The following is a 15951-nucleotide window of genomic DNA, read 5'->3' as shown; positions in this document are numbered from 1 at the left end:
ACCAATGCAGGAGTAATATCGCATCAACTTAATTCCTGCTTAAAGCTAGTTGTAGATTGGATGGCTGCCAGTTGGCTAAAACTAAATGATGATAAAAGTGAGGTATTAGTAGTTGGCAATAATCCATCCTTATGGAATGAACTTAACTATCTCAAGTCCCTCAGAGACCACCACTCCCCCAAGTCACAAGTAAAATGTTTGGGCATTATAAATGATAGCAAACTTACTATGGATGTTCAGGCTAGAAATTTGTCATCAAGCTATTTCCGTCTACAAAGAACCCTCAGGAAGTTGCGGAGTTGCCTGCCAACCCCTGTATGGAAAGTGGTTGTACAAGGCTTGGCACTATCACGTTTCGACTACGTAAACTCCCTATACCTGGGGAGAATGCAATCAGCAAAAACTCCTAGAGATAAAAAAGGCTGAGGCCCGGATTTTTCTGGGAATCCCAAAGCATCAGGCTGTTTCATCCGCCCTAGCCACATTGCATTGGCTGCTGATACAAAATAGGATTCAGTTTAAAGCTCTATGCCTGATCCATTGTGTATTGCACATGAAGCACAATTCGATTTGCCTCTACTTTCCCAGAAGAGCTAAGATCCTGAAAACTAAGTCTACTCTCCATCCCTAGGGTGAAGAAAGCAAGGAGTGGAGGGAGCTTGTTTGCATACTTAGGGCCCGATTACAATGTCGAGCAGATCGCCACCGACAGGCTGTCTGTCCGCCCAACATCGAGGGCAGAGGTCCGAATCGGTGGTCGGAGCGCATAGGGTGGGGGAAAGACCACTGCCTCTGACAGGCCCTGGCAGGACCCACGTTCCCCGTGGGCCTCTGCTACGTAGCCAGGGGGGCATATGTTGTGCCCCCAAACATCCATGCACTATGTTATGTTATGTTATAGTTAGTTTTATAGCGCGCTCAAATACTCAGGAGTGTCCTGGCGCGATACAGAGTGGCAGTAAGCAGAAAAAAGGGAGAGTTATTCAGTCAGTTTGAAAAGGTGAGTTTTGAGTATTTTTTTTAAAAGCTTGAGGTCCTGAGTGACCCGAAGCTTCACGGGGAGGGCATTCCAAGCAGCGGCTGCTTTCACAGAAATAGATTGCCTGCCCAAGCGCACCCGTCGAAATCGAGGAATAACCAGCCGGCACTGTGCGCCATGGCACATGGTGCATGGATGTTTTCAAAATGCTTTTTACTATTGCAGCTGGTGCAGCAGCCCTTTTCCTGGGCCAATTCAGTAGCCGCAATAGTAAAAAGCATTTTACGACCGCCTGCACGGTGGTCATATCGTAAATGTGCCATCACTGTCGGACCGTCTCGTGCCTGAAACAATGACAGTTGGACGCTCACCCGACCAGCATCATAATGAGGCCCTTAGTCTTTAAATTACGGAATGCCTTACTATTATCTCTCAGGAGGAATGAAAATGTAGTCAGGTAACAGCTTAAGTCATATTTGTTAGCTTAAAACACTATGATTTAGGGCCAGATGTACGACCATTCACTTTAGCGAGTTGCAAATTGCACTGAATTGCGACTCACAATTTTAGACTCGCTAAAGTGAATGTACAACAGTGTCTCAGACACTGTTTGTGATTCCCAATGGGGTCACAAATTGCATGCCTCATCAATATTCATGAGGCAAGCGCCATTTGTGACCCCATTGGGAATGGCTAGCTCTCACAGGGATGGTGGCCTGCTGGGGTCAGCGACGACCATGTCTGCGACTGCTTTTTATATAAAGCAAGTTTTTTTTAATGCAGCCTGTTTTCCTTAAACAATAGTACATGGCATTGAGACTCGCTTGAGACCCCTTTCTAATACTGAGAGCCTTTTTTTGCAGTCGCAAACAGACCGATCTCTCGTTTGCGACCGCAAAAAAGGGTCGTACATCTGGCCCTTAGAGTCTGGCAGAACTTTCAACAATGGGAAGCCCTGTGCTTAAGAAATGTCTTGAAATAGAAATAGAAGATATGTTTGATCTAACTTAAGGTCGTGGTGATATCCAAATAGGGAGTGAGGAAGGGTCAGAGGTGGTGCAGTACAGCTGGTATCACAGGCATATTAATGGATTGTGAGGTACTCAGTGGTCATCAAAAGCAATAGGCGTTCCACATGAAGACTGAATAGAAGGGGCACAAAGATGAATTGCTGGAAATCCTCTCAAGTAGCGGGGGTGAGGGTGGAGATACGGAGCAGTCACCATTTATTGAGTTATTAAGACCTACTTAGGAAATAGAATAACCACTTGAGGCCAGTTCGGTTGTTTGCTTGTGAGAGGATGGACTAGTAAGAAGGGTCTGGTTATCTATACTGTTAAATAAAAACAGTAGGTCAATGAGCCAAGCTCCCCCTGTCAATCACATGTAGGGAGTGAATCAATGTGATTCTAGACAGAAGCTCTGTAGGTTCAGCATTTGGGGTGGAATCCTGACTGCTACGAGAGTAGAAGGTCATTGTGGCCCCTCACGATTAAGTTTGGGCAGTGAAATCAGCTCCGCTCTCAGAGTTTGGAGAGTTTGCCGTACTCCGCGTTTTTGCCTCGCTCACATTCATCAACGTCAAGCGAGATGTTTCCTCGTTCACGAACGTCAGCATCAAGTTGGCGAGCGCGTATGCTTGCGACCGCTTGCGTTGAGAAACCGTACGTTCACATTGAGAGAGCTGCAGCTTGAGTGAAAATCTACTTGAGCAGCAGAAGGGAAGCAGCCCGCTTGCGCAGTGCATTGTGCCGTTTGCGATGATTGCACAGTGCTGACAAGTACCTGACACTGAAAATCACTGTGACCTGCATTTATCTAATGCACTCCGCTGCTCGCAGAGCTCTGCTTAGCATGGCAGAGTTTTTTTTGCACTTCGTGGAACTCCACCCTTGCTTACTCACCCATGTGCCCATCCTATGGCAGGATAAAGTTCTAACTTCTCTCACGAAGTCAGGTCAAGTAGAGAAACTTCACCACTGGAAAGGACAGATGAAGTTACCCAATTGTACCTCACTTTACTGAGGCAGGGTTTAGAACATTAGGGTGTCCAAGAACAATGATGGAGACTTTTTGTAAGATATCATCAGAGCATGCAATTGTCCCTGTTCTCACTTGTTAAAATGTGCCTGGGAGAAAATGTAGGGGAGCAGGACAGTGGTCCGAGAAGAAGACTGTGTGGGATGTGTGGCACACTTTCACAGACCACATTCTGCTTCTAATGCTTACAAGCGAGGGAAACTGATTGACACTAGAATGCAACCTAACATTTTGTGCCTTGAAAAAAGAAAAGGCCCAGGTCAGGGAGCGAAAACACATGTTGACTGGCTGGCCAACACCAGGAGTAACAACTGTGACATGATTTCATCTCAAGTCCAAGCATAAAGTATACATGCAGAACTAGACATGATATCTAAATACACTTGAGCGAATATCTATCCTATATAGATGTTATTTCCTCATTGGGTACTAGGGACAGTACCAGCACAAGCAGGAATCAGTACCACTGACAAATCTATACTTCAAAAACATAGCAATCTAAGGAACTTCCTCTTCTTTAGAGCATGTCTATCTACTGTTCAAGACTGGGAACATGACCTGCCAGTGACATCGAACCATAGGTTTACTCTAAGGCTGGTAATGATAATCTTTTTATTTCAAGAGACCATGAGTTAAGTCCTTGCAATTCTTGTGGGTGGGCAGTTCTTTGCTTGGAGTTAGGGACTTTTGCAAGGAAAAGATTTGGCAAAAGATTTAAAAGCCTACCTTGCCCAGGGCCTGCAGCTTTCATAAAGTATTTATATGGCCTTTTTACTATATATATTTTTCACTTCGATATTAATTGATATTGTAATAAAAGTATTTAATTTTCAATTTTGGTTTTAGTAAAATTAGTATGCAATTTATTATAACTACTGTTTATTTTTAAATTCAATTTGTGTTTTTATAATATTAAGTTGACTTTTTATTTTTTTATGTTTCAAATTATTTTTCTGTTTTTAGTTGATTGTGTACATTGGTAATTCTTTTTTTAATGTATTAATTTCTTGAAGTAATGAAAATATTGTTTCACTATTTTATTTTATATAAATAATTTGTGCTTATGGATGTTTTTTAATGTAGCTATTCCAAGTGTTTTATTGTCTTGGTTATAGTCTGTGATTTGTTTTAAAGTATAATATTTTTATCAATATGTTCTGTTAGGGAAAGATTTTATTTATATTTTAAAAAGCTTTGGTATTTCGCAAATATACCTTAGACTGGGGTGGGAATAGTTAATCTACCTAACTCAAAGTCTTCCACTTTCCTCGATGTGGCTTAGATTGGAGTGGAAATAGTTACTCTACCTAACTCAAAGTCCAATGGTTTCCACGGTGTGGCTTAGATTGGAGTAGGGATAGTAAATCTACCCTCTTCAAATTCTAATGCTATAACCAATGTGGCTTGGATTGCAATGGGAATAGTCTATCATCAATGTGGCTTAGATTCCAATGAGAATAGTTAATGTACCCTGCTCAAAGCCCAAAGCCTTCCCCAATGTGGCTTAGATTGGAGTAGGAATAGTAAACCAACACCCCACAAAAAAGTACACACCTTTTTTCGAATGTGGCTTGGATTGGAGTGGGTATAGTGTGTAAATGTACACCCTTTAATGCTTAACATTTTCTACAATGTATATTAGTTTGAAGTTTGAATATTTAATTTACACCCTTGTAAGTTGAACACTTGGTTTATTGTGTTTTATCTTTTGTTAGGAAGAAATATTGTTTTTGTAAGCATTCCTTTTTTATTTTGTCGTTTGCAGTTTTAGAGTTGAAAGCAGCATTTATAAATAAATGTAACATTTTAACAATATGCTTTGGTTTTATTGTTTTTTGTATTTCACTGGAAAATGTGGAATTTGTAGAGTATTCTACACGGCGGGCCCGATTACAGCATTGACGGTCGGACCAGCAAGCTGCAGCATTGGCAGTCAGGAGAACCTCACCAATCCAGTTGGCATTTCGACCACCACTTTATGATGCCACCGTCGGGCTGGTGGTGTGATTTTGGCTGCTCTACACAGGTAGAGCATCATGGATTCCGCAGAAGGTCTGACTCACTCTTGATTCAATAAAGGGAAAGGGGGGGGAGGGGGTGTCACAGCACCTAGCATTCCCCATTATTATGCAGATGACCAGGCAGCTACGGACTGTTATTGTATGGTCAGGGTCCATGTTAGAATCTGAAAAGAACAGGCATAGTTAACTGCCCTCTCTGGGATCCTAGGTGGCTAAGTAAGGAACATCGACCGGTACATGACTGGTACTTACTCCCATGAGTACCACATTGAAAACATTTGACTGCTAGCGCTATGTTACTGCAAGGGGGTTGGTGACAGACTCGTCACAGGCAGACCACTGCACACACCTGCCCTAGTCCTACCTTAGACGGTCAAGCTTTTAGTCGTTATCACAGGGGTAGTGGTCAGATGATTTCTGATTATAGGGGTGGCTGCTCCAAAGCCCTTTTTGCCATGTGACGTGTATTTTGACCTCCCCAAAAAAGAACAGATATTGTGCCCAGATTCATCCTTGCACCACGTATGCCCTTGTTCGCGCCACACAGCCACCAGAGACAAAACCTCATTCAAAACACTTTTCCCTAAGCTGAAGAGTACTAGAGGCACAATTTCTAATATTTATCGAATTTTACTGTCATTGAATGCTCCCACCTTCCACAACATGCACATAATAGAGCATGGGAATGCTCTTTGGGGAAACAGATTACATTACGGCAGTGAGAACAACTGGGAAGGGCTAGCCACTCATCTTCCATGTCAAACTGAGGCAGGGAAATTCATTACAAAGTATGGTACGTGTGGCATCACACACCCCATAGCTGGGGATTAATGAACCTTATTTATGCCTCTACTTTCTTAACTTCATTATTACTACCAGCACCAAAAGCAAGAGAGAGATGAGATGAAGTCAGAATAATTTAGAAGATGATAGGGAAGGGAGGAAAGGGTAAGAAGCAGAGAGAGAGAGAGAGAGAGAGAGAGAGAGAGAGAGTGACAGAGGTCAAGAGGGGTGAGCTGTGAGGTCACATACCAAGAGAGAGATGGTGGAGCAAGAGATGGGTGAGGAGAGAAGGAAATATATATAGATAGACAGAGTGTTGGGAGGGACCCTGCATTGAAATGTCATGGCTTTGCTGATAAATTAAACAAAATCAATTTTATTACTGTAGGTTTATTCATTAATTTTCACTTGACAATCATTACGCTGCGATACCTATGGAATGTGTATTAAGTTTTTATGTCAATAATGGATGATTTTATTGAAAATTGTTTTCGTTTTCTCCTATCTTAACCGTTGGTTGCCCATACATTTTTTTTAATCAGTTGTAGTTAAAAAAAAAAAGAAATTAAATACCGCATGGGAATGAACTAGGTCCTGGCACTACCTTTTTCAGTTTCCTCCTAAGATATTCCAATAAATAGACATAATTTAACAAACCTACATTTACTTATTTTATTGCACCATTGTAATTTTACAAAATTCTTTTTAAGTTTTATAGTGAGAGATTCATCCATTGCCACCTCACGTTTTGAAGCAACATAATGTACTTGAAACTATTTTGTTACAACACCACTGTATTATAGTATTTACAACACATTTTACTAATTTAATTTTAGTTCCCCCTCCTCTTCCAGGAGATGTTTCTGGTGATATTAAGAGAAAATATTCCTTTCGTCCCCAGATTCAAAGAACAGTACACTACGTCAACCGTTACATCAATGCTGTATCGCTGTCACCTAAGAATACAAAACTGTATGCAAAAGAGTATAGGTTTAGGATTATGGCACATATTAGTAAGGAATGTTGATTACAAATAAGAGAAAAAACAAGAAACAAGCCTATGTTTTTTACTAGTTATACATGTCATGATAAAAGCACATTAATACTGTCCAGTCAGACTATCCATAAATATGGGATATACAAGCTTAACACATTATCTTTTCTACCCATCCATGTCTAAAAAGACTCTCATACAGTGCATAGTGCACTGCTTAATTTGAGCTGGTGTTTTCCTGTGCTCGGCACCAGCAAAGAATTATCATCACCAGTACCTATGACACTCTGCCACATGGTGGTGCTGTTTTTTAAAATTCAGAGAAAAACACAACTGTTGTTTATTAATTCAATATACATTAAGAATGACTTTTACCTGCTGCCGAAGCCATTCTTTTAACTTTGGAGTCCTGAAATTGTCAGATTTGTCACACTTGTAGGAATGTGACTTATTAGTTATGCTGTTACTGTATACGACAATGGCAATGGGCAGTGCAAGCGGATGTGCCCCGCTGACTAGAGCCCCGGCACTTATTTTTTTTACAAATTAAGCACTGGAAGAAAGTAATCATAAGCCACAGGCAATTATCTTAAAATATGCATTTTCAAGCTATCAGACATTTTCGTCTTTGCTAATTCATCCAATGGCCTTAAACAACAAAAAGTGTGGAATGTTAAATGAACAGAGAAGTCAGCATCTTTAGCGACAAATCTAATGCTTGGAGAAGCGTTGTATGAATTCAGCAGACTCAATGGAAAAGATGGCACGTGGAGAGAAATGTGGGATAAAATTGTGACAATTATCATTGACTACATGTCCTCACAATACATCAGAACCAATTCACATCTCCGAAGAAGATAGCTATTTAGACCACCAAGTGGAATATCAATTAAAAAGGAGAAAGACGGGAAATCTGGAGATGATTGTTTACTTTTACACAAAGCACTGAGCAATCATTTGCAGCTAAGGAATTAAAAGTGTCCTACAGCAAGACCATAATAAAATAAATAAAGATGATGAAGGAAACAAAAAATGGTACAAATTACACAAAATAATCACAAGGAATGGCACAGAAAAAATGTAGACAGTTAGTAGTGATGGATCTCCTTTAGGCCAGTGACTGATTATTATATTTTATCTAATACATGGGAAAAATACCTCAAATGCTATTATGCTGGTCCAAATTTTCCATCTTGTAAACTAAATCAGTATGTTAATAAAGGGATGTAAATTTCCAGAAAAATAGCTAGCACTACTAATAACTTGAGGCAAGTCCTCCCGAGCCCCGAGCCCCCAGCACCAATGGGATTCCAATCGCCCTATTGAAACAGAATCCAATGATGTGGAGTAGCGCATTAAAGCATGTGTTGGGTCATGTTCTGCAGTCAGGCGAATTACCAGCTTCATGGCAGTGGACAATAATCCAACCTCTCCACACAAAAAAAGGCAACATAATCCAACACACTTCTTCCTGATATCTCTTTTAGATGCTGAAGCAAAACTTTTTGCCAAATATTTACTCTATTATTTTGATGATTGAACAATAACTAACAACTTGGGGCCCCATTAGGATGTCGGGCGGATTGCCTCCGCCAGGGTGGCGGTGGCCACCGCCACCCTGGCGGAGGCAATCCGCCCGACAAGCACTCTCGTTTTCCCCTCCACCAGATTAGGATGGCGGAGGGGACAGCGGCGGACGGAAAGACCGTCCGCCGCTTTACCGCCGCGGTCGCCTTGCGACCGCGGCTGTAATAGATTAATATGGTGGCGGTGTCCAATGGACACCGCCAGCCATATTACAATGGCAAAAAGTAGAGGCCTTTCCGCGGCGGCAATGCCGCCACGGAAAGGCAGGCGGAGATTGCTGCGGGGGCCCCCTGCAGGGCCCCCAGGTTGCCGCCACTGTCGGGGGCACATGGGGGGTACCTATGGTCCCCCCCACATTTGCATATGCAAAGCTGCAGGCACCGCGCGGTGCCTGCCGCTTTGCATATGCAAATGCAAAAAAGCATTTTTGACATTGTGGCGGGCGGTGCAGACTGCACCGCCCGCCACAATGTTAAAACTACAGGATGTGCCCGCCACTGTGGCGGGCACATCCTAATTCCCCCCACGGGACCCCCGCCCTTATGGCGGGCGGTCCCGTTCTGCGATAGGGTGGCGGGCGGACAATGTCCGCCCGTCATCCTAATGGAGCCCTTGGTGTCGGTTTATCAAACAGGTTTCAGAGCAGGATGTGCCGTGTTAGACAACTTAGTAGTACTGACATGTCTCATAGAGAAGGCACTATTCCTTACTAAAGTCACTATATGTTGGATGTATGACGTTACAACGCATACATTTACAACGCCTACCTTTACAACGCAAGTTTTACAACGCATAACATTACTACGCATAGTGCTTTTGGGCGCTGCATAGTGAATAGTTTAATTTACTATTCCAACTCCAGTCACCGTGGATAGTAGGGAAGGTGTTGGATAGTACATTAAACCTATTCCCTATCCTAGAGCGCCCCCCAGTGCAATGCGTTGTAATAGTTTGGGTTGTAAAAGTTGCGTCGTAAAGGCACTGCGTGGTAAAAGTTGCGTTGTAAAGGATGTTTACCCTATATGTTTGCTTTGTGGACTATTCTTCTGCCTTTGATAAAGTAAATCACAGTTGACTCTGGTCAAAGCTCTTAACACTGGGCATCAACTCTAACTTGCTACATTTGATAATTGCTCTACTTTCCAACCCTTGGATGTGAATCAAGTTGTCAGCCAAGCAACACATGGGCTAGAGCAAGGTTGCGTAGTAGCCCCATCTCTTTTTTTTCTCACTGTATATTTCGGTTTTAGGCTACTACATTCAGAAAACAAACTTTCTGCCACTAAAGCAAGGAAATTGTCCTGTTAGCCAACTGCCATATGCAGACAACCTTGTGATCTGTTTCCAGAACACGTTTTGACTGAGCCACCAGCTGACAGCACTTAATGAATATAATCAGATCAATGCTATTTCTGCTAATATTAGCAAAACAAAAATGATCTAGTTTGGGAGGGGTCTACATAAATTAGGAAAGATCACGGTGGAGGCAGTAAATTCATACATTTATTTGGGCTTCCATTTGGATAAACATTTAACTTCAGACCAACATCTAAATTACAAAAAAATAAAGGCCATTACTGTAAAAAAAAGTATTAGGAAGTTTCTCACAAGCATATGGAAGGCACGCCATCTAGCCAACTACTGCAGCTTTTAGGGCCAAACGAGTCCCGATTTTGAGTTTGCGTTGATAGTGTTACATGAAAAGAAGATCGACAAAATAAGGAACAATCTTCATTTAAAATGCTTGGCTTTTATTCAGCTTAAAAACATGCACTGATTAGACTCAAACTAAATCTTCCGTCAATCGAAGTGATTCACTGGATTCGGAAAATCTATTATTTTGTGATTCTGTCTCTGTAAAAACAGATTACATGAGAGGTTTGATATATCAGGAACTGTTATGGAACTCATGGCTTCGCTCATACATCTCCACTGACAAAAGTATTGCCGTTCTCCAAGATCATAACTTACCATCCATAAGGAATCTTCTGCTAATTTCAGTCTCAGCTCGTAAAAGAGTCATCAGGGAAAAGAGTTAGGAGTCCTTTATTTTAAGACACTCATTAAAGGCATATTGATATAAATATTCAGAGCCACTTATGGAATCTAACTTTCAGCCGAACCAGTAGTAAGTACTTTGACTCTAACTTAGAGACATTAACAAAACTAAAATGTTTAAGATTGCGCCTAGTATATATTCACATGTGAGAATTTTAAGGTGCCTAGAAATTCTACGTCTAATGCCCCTAGTTACAGACTTTCGAACTATCGCAACAAATCCTTAGAACACATTATCGGTCTTTGCTCTGGGGTGTGTGATATCCGCAGCAGGTAATCAGGAAATTATCATGATGTCTTTAAAGGAAGCAACTCTAATGCCTTTATAGGAAAACTGATAAGATGTATGGACATAACGTACAGTAGACTTAAATCAAGAGACATCACAACAAATGTGTCTGTAAAGGCATTAGAATAAACCCTTTGAACTTTCTGCAAATGCACTTTAGTCGCTGAAGTGTGTCTGGTCCTCTTTTTATGAATTTTAAGGTTCTTTTTGTATTGTTCGTTCTGTAGTTTTGTGCCAAGATATTATTCAATAATGGTTACTATGTTTTTATCGTGTTTTTTAATGGAAAAGATATTGTACAGAATGTTAAATTCCACACAATAAAGCAATACTATTACTACTTCCCTCAATAACCTTTGTACTCTGCTCCATCACCCCATGAAATTAATTCTGATCTTCACCAGCCACCAAGATTTTTCAGTGAGTTAAACACTCACAGCACGGATATGGATAGAACTGCAGATGTCATGTTGGAACCCTAGCAAGTCTAACTTAGTTACTGATCCTTCCAAGGTGGATACATTGAGTATAATTACACTGATGTGTAATTTTACAACGTATGACTTTATCTAACAGGACTTTATCACGATAATCCATTGCTGTGAATCCCAATTCACAATCCAAATGAAAAAAAAAAGCTAACCAATTTCCACTTTACCTTCATTGATTTCTCAGCAAGGTTGCATAACAATGTACAGACATCTCATAAAGATTTTATTAAAAAATGTAATCCATTAAAAAAGAAATCCATTCCAATGTTTCTTTCTTCTTTACTCTTGAATGATTACCTTTTCTTTAAAATTAGAACACCCATAAAAAAACAAATGGAAATTAAGGATTTTTTTAAATTTAGGTTTAGTAAAAGAAATATGATTTTCTTTAAACTTAAATGGAAAGAAAATCTGATCCAATGTGCGATACAAACACAACCTGTACGGGATGGGATGTAAAACTTGTTAAAAGTCACAAAACATACATTACTATTGGATAAAACATCTAGCTACCTGTCTCACTCACTCCTTACAATAATGTTACAAATCTACTCTTTATTTTAAAGAAACTTCAGTTGTTCTTATCTGACTACAGCTCCTCCATGCTGCCAATCTTGACTGCAACACTACACCAATTGTAGAAACAGTTGCACAACCAAGAATGTTCCCAAAAAAGTTCAAATTAAAAAAAGACAATTGTAATTAATGGAAAAGCATGGGGAATAATTTTTGCAAAATGTTTAAATGTTAATAAATTAATTTAAAAATGTTTATTTAATTTGTAAAAAGAAAACATGTTTTTGGAAAAATAAACAAATATTTGAATATATTTCTAATTGCTATATTATATTAAATATATATATATATAAATGTTAAATAGTGCTATGTGTACTTAATATTTAATATTTTTTTTGTTTCTGATACAATAGTTATTTGTTGTTTTCAGTTGCATTTACTATTGTTTTATAATTACCATTGTTGTAACTATTTTTGTTTGAGATAAATTATATTTTATTTAATTCAATAAATTCCCAGCTATTTTAATTAATACCAGCATATTAATACACTTCCCCACCCATTACCCTATGGCCCTTACATCCCACCCCTAAAACATTGTGTTGCATATTTTAAACTACATTCAACTCATAAAACATTATTTTGCATAATATGAAATAATTATAAATGAATTTTATACAATTAATACACCGGTATTAAAAATATTTCCTGAGCATTAATTCAAATACCCACTCATTACCCCTATATCCCATACATCACGCTTCTAAAACAGTCTTTTGTATAATAAAACCAATATGCATTGCTGGTTAAATAATTAAAATGTAATATAAATTAATACACTGCCCCAACCATTACCCCTTAAATCCCTAAATTCCAGCACTTAAAATCTTATTTTACATATATAAGGCTGATTTGCATTGACATTTCATTCATTCTAATTCTAATTAAATATAATACAAAAGTATGTTAATTATTACCTGAGTATTAGTACACTTCCCCACCCATTACCCCATTCCTGAAACATTATTTGGCAAATGTAAAACTAAAATAAATTCATGTTTATATACTTTGAATTAAAACATTAATACATATGTATTTTGAATAATCCCTGAGTATTATTCCACTTCCCCACTCATTATCCCCATATTCCTTACATCCTACTCCTAACATAATACTTAAAATGTATATCAATCATAACACCAAGTTTATAATTATAAATGTCAAATTCAACAATTCAAGTCATACAAATATCTTTAATACTAATTATTTCGCATTAAAACTCAAAACCAATTAACATATATTTATTTATTATCTATACTTATCCATACTTACCATTATGTATGGTAAAGGCATTCATCGTAAGTACATATATGTGGTAAAGACAGCATGGTAAAGGCTGTTTCCCTACTTTAACTGAGAAACAGAACCAGCTGTATTTTACAGTGCTTAGCAACAGTGTGACGTTATGAAGCACTATGCAGAGAACAACTTGTAATTGGAGCGCATCCATTTGGGGTGAGCAGTTGGTGATTCAGATAAGGTTGCTACTGGTGTGTTAAAGCACATTTACCAACAAAAACAATGATTTTGAATTGCTTCCAGGGGTTAGGATTCCTTCACGTGTTCCATTTATTATAGAATGCGTTTCTCAGTAACCCAGAGCGTCCGACATTCAAAAGCACCGGCTGAGAACACTTTAGAAATTCCCATCTCAAATGGATACAAAGGATGACCTTGCTCTGTTTTTAAAAATGGTGAATGATTCTTGGATAAAAATTCAAGTTCTGTTAAATATGCTGCTTTTCCAGAGTGCAGGGTGTCAACACTGCAATCAAAGAAGTCTTCATAGCTACTGAGTTGAGGTTTTATTGTGTTGTAAAACATTTCAGCTGGTGTAAGTGCTCCGCTGTTACATGAGCATGTAAATGTATTTGATTTTACACCTGCGCTTTGGGGAATTTTCCTAGCTATTAGTTAGGAAAAGAGTTTCTTTGAATGATATTTTCTCCTAATGTGTAACTTTTTTCTCTAGCATTCTCAGCAGATAACTTCCTGATAATCAGACTAAGTGACTTTATTCAAAGAAGATAAAATATGAAAATAAAATCGAACAAACCATTTCAGCAAATTGCTGATTGAATCAGTGACATTAGGCACTTAGGGCGCGGTTACGAACTTTGCGGTCGGACCGCCAGGCCGCTGCATCAGCGGTCGGAAGAACGCCGCCAAGTAGGCGGCATCCCGACCGCCATGTTATGACTCTACGACCAGGTTGGCGGTGTGTCTGTGGCGGTAAAATGGCGGAGGCATGCTTCAGCTCCTAAAGAGAGCCTGAAGCACATGCCGCTGCAGTGCACTGTGTACCATGCACCATGTTGTGAATGGCACACAGTGCACACGGAAAACAGTGTTTACAACGCCGTTGTTACCACACAGGTAGGTAACAACGCAGTTGTTACAATGACTGCGCTGTTGCCACGCGTGGCTTTACATCGCAAGTTGTTTCTAGGACTTGCTCCAGGTGGCGTGCAACACCAAGGAATGTGTTGGATTTTAAATCCAACACATTCCCTGCTGTTGAGCTACCTGGAGTAGGACTAGTAATTTATACTATTCCTAAATCCAGCGCGCCTTCTAGCGCAAGTCGTAGAAATGACTTGCGATGAAAAGCCACGCGTGGTAACAATGCGGCTATTGTAACGACAGCGTGGTAACCTACCATGTGGTAATTGCACGCGTAGAAACGTCATACATTCAGTGCACACACAACAGTGTAAACAGAAGGGGTCACAACATGTGCCCCCATGCACAGTCAACAATGGTCAAAATCACCTTGGGGCCCTGTTTAGGTACCCTTCCCTGCAGGGGCGTAACAAACGCCCCCGCAGCCCCCGCGGTGCGGGGGCGGGGGGGCCTCACTCTCTACAGTTAATGCGGGCCCCCCTCAGCTCTTCTGGAAGCTGTGAGAGAGGCCTGCGCTGAAGCAAGCCTCTCTCCCTCTGTGTCTGAAGCAGGTGCGGGCTGCAGCCTGCTCGGAGTCCCTCGCCCCCTCCCTCTGACTCAAGAGAAACAAAGTATCAATATACATTGTTTCTCTTCAGTCAGAGCTGGAGGCAGGCCCGGAATGAGAGTGGTGGTGGGGGTTGGGGCCCAGAGACAGCAGTCTCCACTGCTCCTCCGAGTCAGCACAGAGCCCGGCCCCCACTCTCTCCTCTCGATAAGCAAAGCCCACCCCACAAGAGAAGAGAAGAGACAGGGACAAGGATAAGGTGGGGGGCTCAGAGAGCAAGAGCAGGAGACAGCACATAGCAGTGCTCGGGACCGGACAAGGGTGGGAGTGGGGGCCCCCAGAGAGAGCATTCTCCAGGGCAAAGCTCACATGAGAAGGGACAAGGCAGCAAAATGGTGCCCTCAGGTAAGCACTCTTGTTAGAAGCAGCACCATGTGGGCATCCGCAGGGGGGGGCAAGGGGGGCCGAGAAGGGTGCAAGGCAGAGGGGGAGAAGGGTGCAAGGCAGAGAGGAGAAGGGTGCAAGGCAGAGGGGGAGAAGGGTGCAAGGCAGAGAGGAGAAGGGTGCAGGGCAGAGAGGAGAAGGGTGCAAGGCAGAGGGGGAGAAGGGTGCAAAGCAGACGGGGAGAAGGGTACAAGGCAGAGAGGAGAAGGGTGCAAGGCAGAGAGAAGAAGGGTGCAAGGCAGAGGGGAGAAGGGGGCAAGGCAGAGAGGAGACGGGTGCAAGGCAGAGAGAAGAAGGGTGCAAGGCAGAGGGGAGAAGGGTGCAAGGCAGAGGGGAGAATTTATTTTATTTATTTATTTATGCATTTTTATATAGCGCGGACTTTACCCGAAGGTGTCAGAGCGCTTCACAAAAGGAACAGAAATGAAACATAATGAGAAACATTACAAAAGAACAGATTACAAAAGCATACATTACGTTACATAAGGTAATAGTGACATTTGTGAGCAAACAAAATACATGAGGTAGTCAAAATTGTGAGCAACCAAAAATACATGAGGTAGTAAAGGTAATAGTGACAATTGTGAGCAAACAAAATACATGAGGTAGTAAAAATTGTGAGCAGCCAAAAATACATGAGGTAGTATAAAGTGCACAGGAGGAAAAAGTGACAAGTGTGCAGTTATAAGAGAAAACAAAGTATCATTTGAGGTATAATACTGCAAATGGTGCTAGACAC

Source organism: Lissotriton helveticus, chromosome 5_1 (genome assembly GCF_964261635.1).
Source record: "Lissotriton helveticus chromosome 5_1, aLisHel1.1, whole genome shotgun sequence".
In the NCBI taxonomy this organism is placed as follows: domain Eukaryota; kingdom Metazoa; phylum Chordata; class Amphibia; order Caudata; family Salamandridae; genus Lissotriton; species Lissotriton helveticus.
The sequence above is the reverse complement of the archived record's forward strand: the minus strand, read 5'-3'. Positions refer to the sequence as shown.